This window comes from Trichomycterus rosablanca, chromosome 12, assembly GCF_030014385.1.
Source record: "Trichomycterus rosablanca isolate fTriRos1 chromosome 12, fTriRos1.hap1, whole genome shotgun sequence".
Taxonomy (NCBI): Eukaryota; Metazoa; Chordata; class Actinopteri; order Siluriformes; family Trichomycteridae; genus Trichomycterus; species Trichomycterus rosablanca.
The window spans coordinates 23,968,776-23,983,993 of NC_085999.1; positions in this window are offsets into that span (position 1 = coordinate 23,968,776).

A 15,218-nucleotide genomic window follows, 5' to 3' on the forward strand; every position below is an offset into this window, starting at 1 on the left:
CCAACTGAAATATTTCAGGTCTTTTATTGTTTTAATACTGATGATTTTGGCATACAGCTCATGAAAACCCAAAATTCCTATCTCAAAAAATTAGCATATCATGAAAAGGTTCTCTAAACGAGCTGTTAACCTAATCATCTGAATCAACGAATTAACTCTAAACACCTGCAAAAGATTCCTGAGGCTTTTAAAAACTCCCAGCCTGGTTCATTACTCAAAACTGCAATCATGGGTAAGACTGCCGACCTGACTGCTGTCCAGAAGGCCATCATTGACACCCTCAAGCAAGAGGGTAAGACACAGAAAGAAATTTCTGAACGAATAGGCTGTTCCCAGAGTGCTGTATCAAGGCACCTCAGTGGGAAGTCTGTGGGAAGGAAAAAGTGTGGCAGAAAACGCTGCACAACGAGAAGAGGTGACCGGACCCTGAGGAAGATTGTGGAGAAGGGCCGATTCCAGACCTTGGGGGACCTGCGGAAGCAGTGGACTGAGTCTGGAGTAGAAACATCCAGAGCCACCGTGCACAGGCGTGTGCAGGAAATGGGCTACAGGTGCCGCATTCCCCAGGTCAAGCCACTTTTGAACCAGAAACAGCGGCAGAAGCGCCTGACCTGGGCTACAGAGAAGCAGCACTGGACTGTTGCTCAGTGGTCCAAAGTACTGTTTTCGGAAATCAAGGTGCCAGAGTCTGGAGGAAGACTGGGGAGAAGGAAATGCCAAAATGCCTGAAGTCCAGTGTCAAGTACCCACAGTCAGTGATGGTCTGGGGTGCCATGTCAGCTGCTGGTGTTGGTCCACTGTGTTTTATCAAGGGCAGGGTCAATGCAGCTAGCTATCAGGAGATTTTGGAGCACTTCATGCTTCCATCTGCTGAAAAGCTTTATGGAGATGAAGATTTCATTTTTCAGCACGACCTGGCACCTGCTCACAGTGCCAAAACCACTGGTGAATGGTTTACTGACCATGGTATTACTGTGCTCAATTGGCCTGCCAACTCTCCTGACCTGAACCCCATAGAGAATCTGTGGGATATTGTGAAGAGAAAGTTGAGAGACACAAGACCCAACACTCTGGATGAGCTTAAGGCCGCTATCGAAGCATCCTGGGCCTCCATAACACCTCAGCAGTGCCACAGGCTGATTGCCTCCATGCCACGCCGCATTGAAGCAGTCATTTCTGCAAAAGGATTCCCGACCAAGTATTGAGTGCATAACTGAACATAATTATTTGAAGGTTGACTTTTTTTGTATTAAAAACACTTTTCTTTTATTGGTCGGATGAAATATGCTAATTTTTTGAGATAGGAATTTCGGGTTTTCATGAGCTGTATGCCAAAATCATCAGTATTAAAACAATAAAAGACCTGAAATATTTCAGTTGGTGTGCAACGAATCTAAAATATATGAAAGTTTAATTTTTATCATTACATTATGGAAAATAATGAACTTTATCACAATATGCTAATTTTTTGAGAAGGACCTGTATATACAGTGAGTGAACATTCGGACAGCGGACGTTTTTTTTCGGTGTTTTCTTTATATTTTGTAAAATTCAATATTAAAATGGCCTCAAAGAATGTGCAGAGCCTCGGTTTGAAACTCGGTGTTGCCTCCGGTCGGCTGGGCGCCATCTAGCAGGCATAATTGGCAGTGCCTGCAGCAGATACTAATTGGCCACAGTATCTGCACGGTGGGGGCCGGACTATGCGTGGGTGGGTCTTCATACGCTGTGTAAGGACCCTGATTGGCGGAAGAGACGCCTGTGCAGAATGCATGGGCGAGAAGAGGATGGCTGTGCATGTGTCGGAAGAGGCGTGTACAGCAACGTGCTCTCCTCGGATGCAATCTGGTATCTCTGGTAGCAGCAGAAGACAAAATTTAGTGCGCTAAATTGGGAGGAAAATGGGGAGAAAATGCATTAAAAAAAAAAAGAATGTGCAGATGAAGCGCAGTGGTGAGAAAATGAACAAATCTATTTCTATTCGTTGTTGTATAATTACACCTGCCTGTAGCTGTCACTGTGTATCAGACGGAGGGGACAGTGAGTGAGAGAGAAGAAGGAAATCGCTGAGTAAAGTATTCTTTTATTCGTGCAGTTACACCTACAAAATACAACACTAGTGAAATAAAAAGGGAAATAATAGAGAAATATGAGTTATTGTTGTTTCTGGTAGATACATTTTATAAAAAAAAAAGAAGGAAATGTATTATGGTGTATAGTAAAGAACACATACTGTACTGAAATGTGATGTGTGTGTTTATTTACAGTACAGTACTACTGTGAATTGTTGTTTATTATTGTTTATTACGGTATTATCTATTCTATAATTTAAGATTTAAGGGAAAATATACTTGTATTTATAACAAAAAAGACCATTTAAGACATTAGAGAGGTTACAAATAAATAACTGTTGGCCAAAACTTAACGTGACTTATTGTATTAAAACAACGAGCAAGGAATTTCATTAGTGGAGAGAACTTATGAGCAGTAATAATTAAGAGAGTTTTAGTGTTTCTATTTTATCATTTTTAATACATTAAGTCATGTTAAGCTTTTTTTTTTAACAATTAGCATTTTAGACTCTCAAAAAACGCTGATTCTTACAATTTCTCAGCTCCCCGAGCTATAACACAAGTTTAAAAGTGAAACAGGAGAAAAATCCAGCTAAACACAGATACATGTGGAGCTTTCAGAGTGATTTTGATAGTTATTTCACACAAATGCAAATTCGTCTCATATTCGCACTTTGTTGATGTCTTATTGCACCGCTCAAACACCGCTGAACAAAGCGGGTGTTCATTGTTAATTCAAAATTTTATAAATCATTTAAAAAAAAAAGATGAACACTGAGCTTAAGGGAAATGTTGAGTTTAAGGGTACACATTTCTCGATGAAGGGCATTGAGTTTCAAAGGTTTTGAGTTTAGGGGACGTTGAGTTACAAGGTACTACTGTACCTGTATAATCACAACACACTACTATACTACACACTAAAAGAACACACTACTATACTACACTACACACTACTATAATGAACAACACACTACTATACTACACTACACAATACTATAATGAACAACACACTACTACACACTACTACATGTGAATAATTACACAAGTAAACAGGCATGTTTTACATGTAAACTCCATAAACAACACAACAGAAACAGAAAAAAAAAATTGTAATTAATTTTTTTATTTTTTATTTTGCACCTAGTATTAACAACAGACTGCTATTAAAACTAATGTTAAATGGTAAATATGGTCTAAGTGTAGAACAGAAAAAAGTCTCTTAATAGAAACAATATAAATAAATGAATAAAATAATCAGCCATAACATTAAAACCACCTCCTTGTTTCTACACTTACTGTCTATTTTAGCAGCTCCACTTACCATATAGTAGCACTTTGTAGTTCTACAATTACTGACGGTAGTCCATCTGTTTCTCTGCATGCTTTGTTAGCACCCTTTCATGCTGTTCTTCAATGGTTAGAACTCTCCCAGGACCACTACAGAGTAGGTATTATTTGGGTGGTGGACCATTCTCCACACTGCAGTGACACTGACATGGTGGTGGTGTGTTAGTGTGTGTTGTGCTGGTATGAGTGGATCAGACACAACAATGCCAGTGGAGTTTTAAAACACCTCACTGTCACCGCTGGACTGAGAATAGTCCACCAACCAAAAATATCCAGCCAACAGCACCCCATGGGCAGTGTCCTGTGACCACTGATGAAGGTCTAGAAGATGACCAACTCAAACAACTCCAGCAGCGCTGCTGGGTCTGATCCACTCATACCAGCACAACACACACTAACACACCACCACCATGTCATTGTCACTGCAGTGCTGAGAATGACCCACCACCTAAATAATACCTACTCTGTGGTGGTTCTGTGGTGGTCCTGACCATTGAAGAACAGCATGAAAGGGGGCTAACAAAGCATGCAGAGAAACAGATTAACTACAGTCAGTAATTGCAGAACTACAAATTGCTCCTATATGGTAAGTGGAGCTGATAAAACGGACAGTGAGTGTAGAAACAAGGAGGTGGTTTTAATGTTATGGCTGATCAGTGTACATCCATTCCTGCATTTTCAGGAATGCAACGTATTCAAATAAAATTGGAATGGGGACAATTTAGGGCTAGCAATGAGGTTTGAAAAACTAAATAATGATGCGATTTCAAACAGGCAATGCCAACAGGTGATTGGAATTATTATTTGGTACAAAAGCAGCATCCATAAAAGTCTTGAAGGAGCAAAGATGGGCAGAGGATCTCCAGTTTGTCAACAAATGAACTATACTGCACCCTGTACTGCTGCACACCCTACAATGTGTTTGCAGGAAGAATGGGACAACAAAACACCTGAAAAACTTTATCATTTAGTATTCTCTGTGCCAGAAGGTCTTTTAAGTATTGTGAGAAGGAATAGCAACATTATAAAGTGGTAAATGCTTTACAGTCCCAACTTTTTTTGGAATGTGTTGCAGGCCTGAAATGCAGGAATGGATGTTTATTAATAAATGAAATGAAGCTGAACAAACAAAATTTTTTATGCATTTCCCATACTCTCTACACCTTTCCTGATTTGGGGTAGTAAATGTGGAAGCCAGTAAACTGCTTCTTTAGCATCTTTGTGCTCCACTTTCAAACAAGTTTTTCTCACAGCATGTGACTTAATTGTGTCAAGTTTTTAGGCCTGAATAGCTTAGTGTATCTAACTCTTAGTGCTGTATTAAAGCTGGAAACATGGTGGGGGGTATCATCAGGTATTTTTGAACACCCACATCATAGTCCTCTATAGTACACAATGCATTATTACCACTCTCCTATTTCTTTCAGGATTTTATATTTTTAGTGGCTGCACAGTTGGCACCATATTTCAGATTCTCAGACACTTTGTATTATGAGGCACATGCTCCTTTGTTGAAACTGAGTTGCACGAGACCATGTAGCTTTTGCAGAATTTTTAAAAAGTAGTGCCATCATTGTCATGTTGCTGAAAAAGCATCCACTTTGCTGACTGTGCTGCTACTGTCACTCCTATCAGAATATACAGATCATTTCTTTGCCTTCATAAAATGTGTGTCTGTTCTAGTTGTAGATATCTTTTCAAATTCGTATGAGAGCTCATTCTTCACACTCACAAGAGTGCTGACACCCTTTCAACACACTGTGCTGCATGACAGAAAGAAAAGTCTCCAGCAGGCGTATATGAAAAGGCAGTAATTTATTAATTTGTCGTTTAGGAATTTGACAGAGTTTGTCACTAAAAAAAGAAGCAGAAAGATAATCGAATAAACAAACCCAGTGGTGAGGCAGTTTTTAATGACATTAATAAAAAATGTTTACATTTTAAACTACATCAATAAAATGAATCTTATTAAAAACAAGTGCTAGCACACCAGCACCGAGTTTCTGAACTCCTCGGTTCGAAACACCGGTCAGCTGGGCGCCATCTGGCGGGCATAATTGGCAGTGCTTGCAGCAGATACTAATTGGCCACCGTATCTGCAGGGTGGGGGCCCAATTATGTGTGGGTGGGTGGGTCTTCATATGCTGTGTAAGGACCCTGATTGGCAGAAAAGACGCCTGTGCAGAATGCAGGGGCGAGAAGAGGAGGGCTGTGCACGTGTCGGAAGAGGCGTGTACAGTGACGTGCTCTCCTTGGATGCAATCTGGTATCTCTCAGCAGCGGAAGACAAATTTGAGTGCGCTAAATCGGGAGGAAAATGGGGAGAAAATGCATAAAAAAACAAGTGCTGAAGGGCGTTCAGGTGGCGCAGCAGTAAAACACACTAGCACACCAGATCTGACATTTCGAACTCGTTGGTTCAAAACTCAGCTCTGCCATCAAGCTGGGCTGGGCGCCTACATGAACAACGATTGGCTGTTGTTCATACAGGGAGGGAAGAGCCAGTTGGGGACCTCATAACTGATGCAATTATGACCTCTGCTGGCTGATTGATGGCGTTTGCACAGAGTTGAGGAATAATGCAATCAGGGTGTGGCTCTCCATACACAAAGCTGATCCAGAGCATATGAACTCGTCTCGTGCAGGTGAAAAAAGGAGGGGGTGTGTGTCAGTCTCGGCTCTCCTCAACCAGGGTGGATATCAACATCAGTAGAGAGGAAGCGTAATGCAATTTAGTAATTTTATATACTAAAAAGTCGGGGGAAAAAGGGGAGAACATGCATAAACAAATGAATTTATTTGTAAATTATGGTGGAAAATAAGTAGGAGAATTTGCACAATCGGTGGCTGACAATACTTTTTGGCCCCACTGTATATATATATATATATATACATATTACACACACACACACACACATATATATATATATATATATATAAAAGCTGACTATAAGCAAATTACATGAATTAGTGAGGTCATATTACATAATTGGGCGGCACGGTGGCTCAGTGGGTAGCACAGTCGCCTCACAGCAAGAAGGACCTGGGTTCGATCCCCAGGCGGGGCGGTCCGAGTCCTTTCTGTACGGAGTTCACATGTTCTCCCTGTGTCTCCGTGGGTTTCCTCCAGGAGCTCTGGTTTCCTACCACAGTACAAAAACATGCAGTCAGGTTAATTGAAGACACTAAATTGCCCTATAGGTGAATGTGTGTGTGTGTGTGTGTGTGTATGTGTGTGTGCCCTGCGATGGACTGGCGCCCCGTCCAGGGTGTTACTGTGTGCCTTGCGCCCATTGAAAAGCTGGGATAGGCTTCAGCACTCCCCCCCTCCCTTACTCTAATTGGATAAGCGGTTAGGAAAGTGAGTGAGTGAGTGAGTGAGTGATATTACATAATTACATCATTACAATTACATATTTTATAATTACAAAAGTCTTCTCCACACCGCATTGTCAACAGCTGTCTCATGCATGATATCCATGCTGTCTGGGAAGGACCCCCGGACACTTGTGGAGCCCTTAGACTCATTCTTTTTACCAGCAACAGACAGATTCTTCTGTGTTGGCTCCTTGAGCAAAAAGTAAAAGTTACTGTTGCTGCAGCAGCAAAAAGGTGATACCTCATGGTGGCTTTTTTTCTTAAGACACAGTGTAGCAACTCATAATGTAATAACTACATGTAATGTAATAACACAAATGTAATAAAAGCTCAATATTTTGCACCTAGTATTAACAACAGACTGCTATTAAAACTAATGTAAAATGGTAAATATGGTCTAAGTCTAGAACAGAAAAAAGTCTCTTAATAGAAACAATATAAATAAATGAATAAAATAATCAGCCATAACATTAAAACCACCTCCTTGTTTCTACACTCACTGTCCATTTTATCAGTTCCACTTACCATATAGAAGCACTTTGTAGTTCTACAATTACTGACTGTAGTCCATCTATTTCTCTGCATGCTTTGTTGCCCCCTTTCATGTTGTTCTTCAATGGTCAGGACTCTCCCAGGACCACCACAGAGCAGGTATTATTTAGGTGGTGGATCATTCTCAGCACTGCGGTGACAATGACATGATGGTGGTGTGTTACTGTGTTGTGTGGATCAGACACAGCAGCACTGCTGGAGTTTTTAAACACCTCACTGTGACTGCTGGACTGAGAATAGTCCACCAACCAAAATATCCAACAAATAGTACCCCATGGGCGGAGTCCTGTGACCAACAATGAAGTTCTAAAAGATGACCAACTCAAACAGCAGCAATAGATGACTTTACATCTACAAGGTGGTCCAACTAGGTAGGAGTGTCTAGTGGACAGATAGAGTGGACAGTGAGTAGACACGTTATTTAAAAACTCCAGCAGCGCCACTGTGTCTGATCCACTCATACCAGCACAACACACACTAACACACCCCCACAATGTCAGTGTCACTGCAGTGCTGAGAATGATCAACCACCCAAATAATACCTACTCTGTATTGGTCCTGGGAGAGTCCTGACCATTGAAAAACAGGGTGAAAGCAGGCTAAAACAGTATGTAAAGTAACAGATGGACTACAGTCAGTAATTGTAGAACTACAAAGTGCTCCTATATGGTAAAGTGAAGCTGATAAAATGGACAGTGAGAGTAGAAACAAGGAGGTGGTTTTAATGTTATGGCTGATGAGTGTATATACAGTATTTAAAGAGAAAGAAAGAGGTAGATTGATAAATTGTATGATATTATAATACAAATATACAAATATGATATTATTTATGGTTATATAATAAATTATATAATAGACCTTCTGATTTGAATTGTTAGTAAGAAATGCTGTTATTTGCATGTATTTAGTTTGCTGCGTTACACAGATGATTGTCAATGAAACGCTTGATTGGCTTTCTAACGAGTTTGTGTTTTACTTCACAACCGGGAAAAGTTTGGAGGTTTTTAATTATAAGCACATTTACAAAATAACGGATTATATTCCTAATGGGACACACACTTATAAATATAATAGCATCTGGAACAACATAAGCTGCGGTAAGCAGTATTATGGATTTTTTGCTGTGTTTGGGATTTTGGCCGCTGTGCCGTAATTTGCAATGAAAACAAAACGTCAGTTTAAGCTTTTAACTGGTACCTAGGAAAGTAAAGGCACTAAGTAAAACGGCAAAATACAGTCGGTAATCTGTTGTTGTTTTTTATCTGAACATATTATTTGTTTATTTCTATGCTACATTTCCAATATATGTTTTGTGTATATTATATTGACTCGTGACTTGACTAGGACTCTAGCCTAAAGACTTGTGACTTAACTTGGACTCTAGCCTAAAGACTCATGACTTGACTCGGACTCTAGCTCAAAGACTCGTGACTTGACTCGGACTCGTATTTTGTGACTTGTGAACATCTCTGTCACCTAGATGGCCTCTTTGACTCCTCGCCCAAAACCAGCGTTCCTCCTTGTCAAGGTTCAGCACATCTTCATTATTACATGAGTGGCCGCTGGCCTGCAGGTGGGTGTAAACTGCAGAGTCCTGGCCAGAAAAGGTCGATCTTCTATGCTGGGCCATCCGTTTTGCCAGTGGTTTAGTTTCCCCGATGTACGATTCCCGGCAATCCTCCTGGCACCTAACAGCATACACTTTCTCACCATCTTACAATGCCGTGATAGGAGCTATACCACAATCATATGTGAAAGACACACATGGCCATTGTAATTAATTGTCATTGTGATTTGCATATGGACCTGATCACCTTTTCCATTTTATGCAAATCAATTGCATATAAGGTTGGGGTATCCACCACCAGCTCAGACTGAAGAAGTGATTCAACTTTGTGGATTTGTGTACCTGGATTATTGAGCATGCATCAAGAGATCAATTTGCCATGTTTACTTATTTGACTTGGATGGTTATTTAAGCATTAAAATTGTATGCATTTGTGGCTTGTTTGTTCGGTTTTAATGAGAAAAAAAGCTAGATCTGTAAGTAAAACAGGTATTCTAGTGAGTGAGTTTACACCAACCGTAACATACTGCATATTATAAAAAACAAACAAAAGCACTCGATTATTGACATTTATGTCATGCAAAGAAAATGCCAAAGACTCATTGGTATTTCTTAATCACAAAATAACCAACAGGATAATTGTAGTTTAATGGTTTATACAGTGGTACCTTAAAACTTAACGTCAATTGGTTCTGGGACTGGCGTTGAGTTTAAAAGACTTTGAGTTTCAAGGTATTTTTTCCCATAAGGATGTATGGGAAACCTATTAATGCGTTCCGTGGTCCCCTGGACTTGCATATATGTTAGGTTTAGGTAAAATAATGGGGTTGTTTTTGACACTTATACACTGAAAATAACACAAATATAATATAAAAACACTGAAATAAAAAGCTGATTCTTAAAATTTTTCAGAACCCCGAGCTGTAACACAAGTTTAAAAGTGAAGCGGGAGGAAAATCCAGCTAAACACAGATACATGTGGACGCTTTCAGAGTGAATTTGACAGTTATTCCACACAAATGCAGGTTAGTCTCATATTCGCACTTTGATGTCGTTTTACTGCACCACTCATCGCTGAACAAAGCGACTGTTCATTGTTAATTTGAAACTAAATAAATACATTTTTTAATGCCTTTTCTCCCTTTTTCTCCCCATTTTTAGCATGTCCAATTTGTACCCTATTGCGTTATGCTTCCTCTCTACTGGTGCTAACCCCCGCCCCTGATTAAGGAGAGCGAACTGACACACGCTCCCTCCGACATGTGAGCAGTACCCGACTGCATCTTTTCACCTGCATGAGGCGAGTTCTCATGCCAATCAGCCTTGTGCACGGAGAGACACACCCTGATCAGCATTATTCCTCGTCTCTGTGCAGACGCCATCAATCAGCCAGCAGAGGTCGTAATTGCATCAGTTATGAGGTCCCTCTCCGGCTCCCTACCTGGATGAACAACAGCCAAACGTTCATATAGCTGCCCAGCCCAGCTGGATGGCAGAGCTGAGATTCGATACGATGTATTTGAAATCTCGGCTCTGGTGTGCTAGCGTATTTTACCGCTGCGCCACCTGAGCGGCCTAATAAATACATCTTTAAAAAACGAACTGAACACGTTGAGTTTAAGAGTACAAATTTCTTGACAAAGGGCATTGAGTTCAAAGATTTTGAGTTTAGGGGATGTTGAGTTACAAGGTATCACTGTAAATGAATATTGTGTATTTAAAGGGAAATAATTTAGCATTCGTTACTATTACGCCACTACATGGCTGATTAAAAAATTAAAATGCAAAAAGCAGTAATCAAATCATCTCATTGCTGGGAACTACAGTGGAGAAACATAAGTGCAGATGCTTTTAAGCAGGTCTACTGCATGCCACAATTAAGCAATTAACATTCCACTATGCTCTGAGGCACGTATAACATGAGCAGGCCCACATGCCTTTGATTTTAAATCAATATGGCAGGAGTAAAAGTCTTAAGTGTCTTTGAAAGCGTGATGCATAAGATGTGGAAAAAGTAATGGGTAAATCATCTGTTATGGCTAATCTTAACCCAGTAATACACCTGTGAATTTATAGCAATGTATAATGGAGCGTTCCTTACCACCACCATTAAATCACCAATTAAGGGAATATCTTTTGGATAAACTGTTTTCCATTTGTCCAGTGTGCACTTACAGATGCATGTGTGTGTGTGTGTGTGTGTGTGTGTGTGTGTGGATGCCTTGTCCACACCAGCATCTTCAGTCAGTCCTGTAGGCATAGCATAAAATCTAACTCTAATTATGGCTTTTAATTTTTAAGGCACACATGGCCATTGTTGTTATGCAAATCAACTGCATATAAGGTTGGGGTTTTCACCACCAGCTCAGACTGAAAAAGCCACTTGGATGAGTGACGAAATGTATCACTACAACAAACTTGTGTCCAGATGAACGGATTCAACTTTGTGGATGGCAAATTAAAAACACTTGGATAGACATACACACTACATACACTGGTCAGATAGCTGTGAGGTTTTTTATGGCTTTTAATTCTACACATCTTTGGCCTGGTTAAATCTCCACTGCTTTTGTGGACTTCAGATGTACTGAGTGTTCTGCAACATTTACTAAAATGTCTAACATGATTGTTTCATCTTTGAAAGGCTTTAAATAAATACATCTGATATTTGGTCTTGCACCTATTTCTTTCCTACTTGTTTTACTATACAGTAGATTTAAACAATACATACCACAAGCAAGTCACCAAAAGCATAATACCACAAGTTTTCATCCAAACACTCTCTGAAACTGCAAAACAAGTCTGCATGATCCTTATATAGGACTAGACAAATGTCCTTAGATTTCCAAGACCTGTCAGTTATACACCAATAGTCTACAGTCCAAGGAAGCCTGAATATTTGCATTGTTATGAGGGATCTTCAAAAAGTTTCCTTACTTTTATATTTTGGTTGGAGACGTAAGGGTGGGAGGAGTGGTAATTGGTCGTGTCTGTGAGACTGAGAGAGAGCTTATAGTCCGGATTTATCGCCATCTGATGCCCCCCTTTTTGAACCACTCAAAAAAGCCTTAAGGGGAAGGAAACTTTCATGTGATGAATGCAGAGGTGCATCAGTGGCTACACGCTCAACCAAAAACATTTTTTTGCTGAAGGCATTAAAAAGTTGGTATGACGCTGGTAAAAATGCATTGAAAGGTGACTGTGTAGAAAAGTGATGTCATTTGTTTTTAAAATTCTTAAGAAACAGAGTTTAAAAAAATGCGGAAGCCGCTCAGGTGGCGCAGCGGTAAAATACGCTAGAACACCAGAGCTGACATTTCGATCTTTGCTCTGCCATAGGGACCTCATAACTGCTGCAATTACGACCTCTGTTGGCTGGTTAATGGTGCCTGCAGAAAGTTGAGAGATTATGCATTGATCAGGGTGTGGCTCTCCGTACACAAGGCTGATCCGCATATGAACTCGCCTCATGCAAGTGAAAAGATGCAGTCGGCTACTGCACACGTGTCAAAGGGTGTGTCAGTCACGCTCTCCTTAGTCAGCAGTGGGGATCATCATCAGTAGAGAGGAAGCATAAGTAGGGGAGTTGTAGCCTAGCGGTAAAGGTACTGGACTAGTAAGCAGAAAGTTGCTGGTTCAAACCCCACCATTGCCAGGTTGCCACCGTTGGGCCCTTGAGCAAGGCCCTTGAGCAAGGCCCTTGAGCAAGGCCCTTAACCCTTAATTGCTTAGACTGTATACTGTAAGTCGCTTTGGATAAAAGCGTCTGCTAAATGCTGAAAATGTAAATAATCCAATCGGGTAATTGGATACGACTAGATTGGGAGGGGAATTGGAAAAAATGCACAAAAAAGTGCGGAAACTTTTTGAAGAACCCTCGTACATAGAATAATAAACAATTTACTACAATGTACCAATGACAAATCACATTAGTTAACAACAATCATGACTTTACAATAGATATAAAATACCATAATTTGTATATAACAGATTATTATAAATCATGAATAATATTCTCTGATGCTTTTCCAGGGGCCATCTAAGTAAAAAAGACATGTTCTATCATATGAGCAACAAATGATTCTAGTCATTAACAAAAGTCTGACATTGCTCAAGGTGGGTTGTACTGCTTTAGGAAATCAGTAAGATATGCAGATGCTAATGCACTAGTGCTTTAGGCACCTATTAAATATCAGGACTTGAACTTCCTTATATGTTTAGTGTGACTCTATACTCTATACTGTTTATCCTGTGCTGTTTAGCACTGTCATCTCACAGCAAGAAGGCCATGGGTTTGATTTCCAGGTGGAGCGGTTCGGGTCCTTTCTGTGTGGAGAGCGGCCTGGGTCCTTTCTGTGTGGAGTTTGCATGCTCTCCCTTTGTTGGCATGGGTTTCCTCCGGGAGCTCCGGATTCCTACCACAGTCCAAAGACATGCAAGTGAGGCGAATTGGAGATACAAAATTGTCCATGACTGTGTTCGACATTAAACTTGTGAACTGATGAATCTTGTGTAACCAGTAACTACCTGTCCTGTCATTAATGTAACCAAAGTGTGTAAAACATGATGTTAAAATTGTAATAAATATATATGTATTTCATTGTTTGCATGAGCAGAGAACAATTTCAACTTGAATTGTAAGTCACTTTGAGCATTTTTATTTTCAGAGGATGATTTAAAATCATTAAGGGAGGTTATAGCAAAGCAGTGAGAAAAATATTGAATGAAGTGTTCACTATTCTGTGAGTTTCTCTGGCCATGCGTCAGGAATGAGATTAAGTAAGGCTTCTGAAAAATCGTATGCTGTACTTAATAAAAACTCGAGAAACACTCTTTTGTGTCTGTTCATATGTTTTTACCTTGAACAATACCATAAACATGGAATTCTTAAAAATTGTCACAATATTCTTTGGTATTAAGAAAAAAATTTTCTTACGTTTTCACAGATATTAATTAACATCCTGCAAACTAAAAAATCTAACATTTGCCTGTTGTTTTATATAAGCTAAATTGAAATCTGTGGTTCATTGTTAATCTGAACAATTTTAAACATGTAACATTGACAATAAACTTTTTTTTTGTTAAAATTACAAAAGCTCCATCCGGAGCAGGTCCTTCAACTTGTATACATAGTGAGATGAATTGTCTTACAATTCATTTTAGTGCATCTCCTCTATAAGTTAACAATGCATGCATGCTTGGCCATTCACATGATCTAAAAATAAACAGGATTCATCAAATTAGCTGACCTGTGATCACCAATCCCCTAGACAGCACTGTATCAAGAACTTTGGCAAACCTTTATCAAGCACTACAATGTAGAGTTACATTCAAAAATGCTACCTAAAACCTTACTGTGTAAAAATGTAGCCTTATGTTAACCATATCCAGCAGTGGTGTTGAGTACTCGGTTGCCATCTGGGATAGACCATCACACAGTGAAAATGTCTAGTGTGTTCAGACAAATCAGTATTTCAGATCTTTTTTGGAAGATCTGTGTGCTCCGGATCAAAGACGAAAAGGACTATCCAGATTGTTATTAGCAATAAATCCAAAAGCCAGGGTCTGTCATGGTATGGGGCTGTGTCAGTGCCCTTGGCAAAGGTCATTTACACTGCTGTGATGGCAGCATTAAATTGCAAAAAAGCAAAAGCAACATATGCTGCCTTCAAGTCTTTTACAGAGACACCCATGCATTTTTCAACAAAACAAAGCAAAACCACATGCTGCACACATTACAAAGGCATAGCTGAGGGAGAACAGGGTATTGGTACTGGACTAACCTGACTGCAGTCCAGACCTATCTCTAGTAAAGAATGTGTGTAAATTTTTTAAACAAACAATGTGACGACAACCCAGTACTAAAGATGTGTTTACAGGAACAATGAGACAAAATACCACCTGAAACACTTTATCACTTGGTATCCATAAGTGTCGTAAGAAGGAATGACAACATTTCAAAGTGGTAAATGTTTTACCATCCCAACAGTACAGGGTACAGTGCAGTAAATTTGTTGACAAACTGAAGAGCCTCTGTCTATCTTTGGTCCTTAAAGGGTCAGCCTTTTCAGCCTGGTGGATACTGCTTGTGTACCAAATAATGATTACAATCATCTGTTTACATAACCTGTTTGAAATAGTATAATTATAAAAAATTTTAAACCTCATTACTAGTTCTAAATTGTTCCTATCCCAACTTCCTTTGGAATGTGTTGCAGGCCCGAAATGCAGGAGTGGACGTTTATTAATAAATGAAATTAAGTTGATCAGACAAAACATAAAATATATTGAGCTAATGCTGT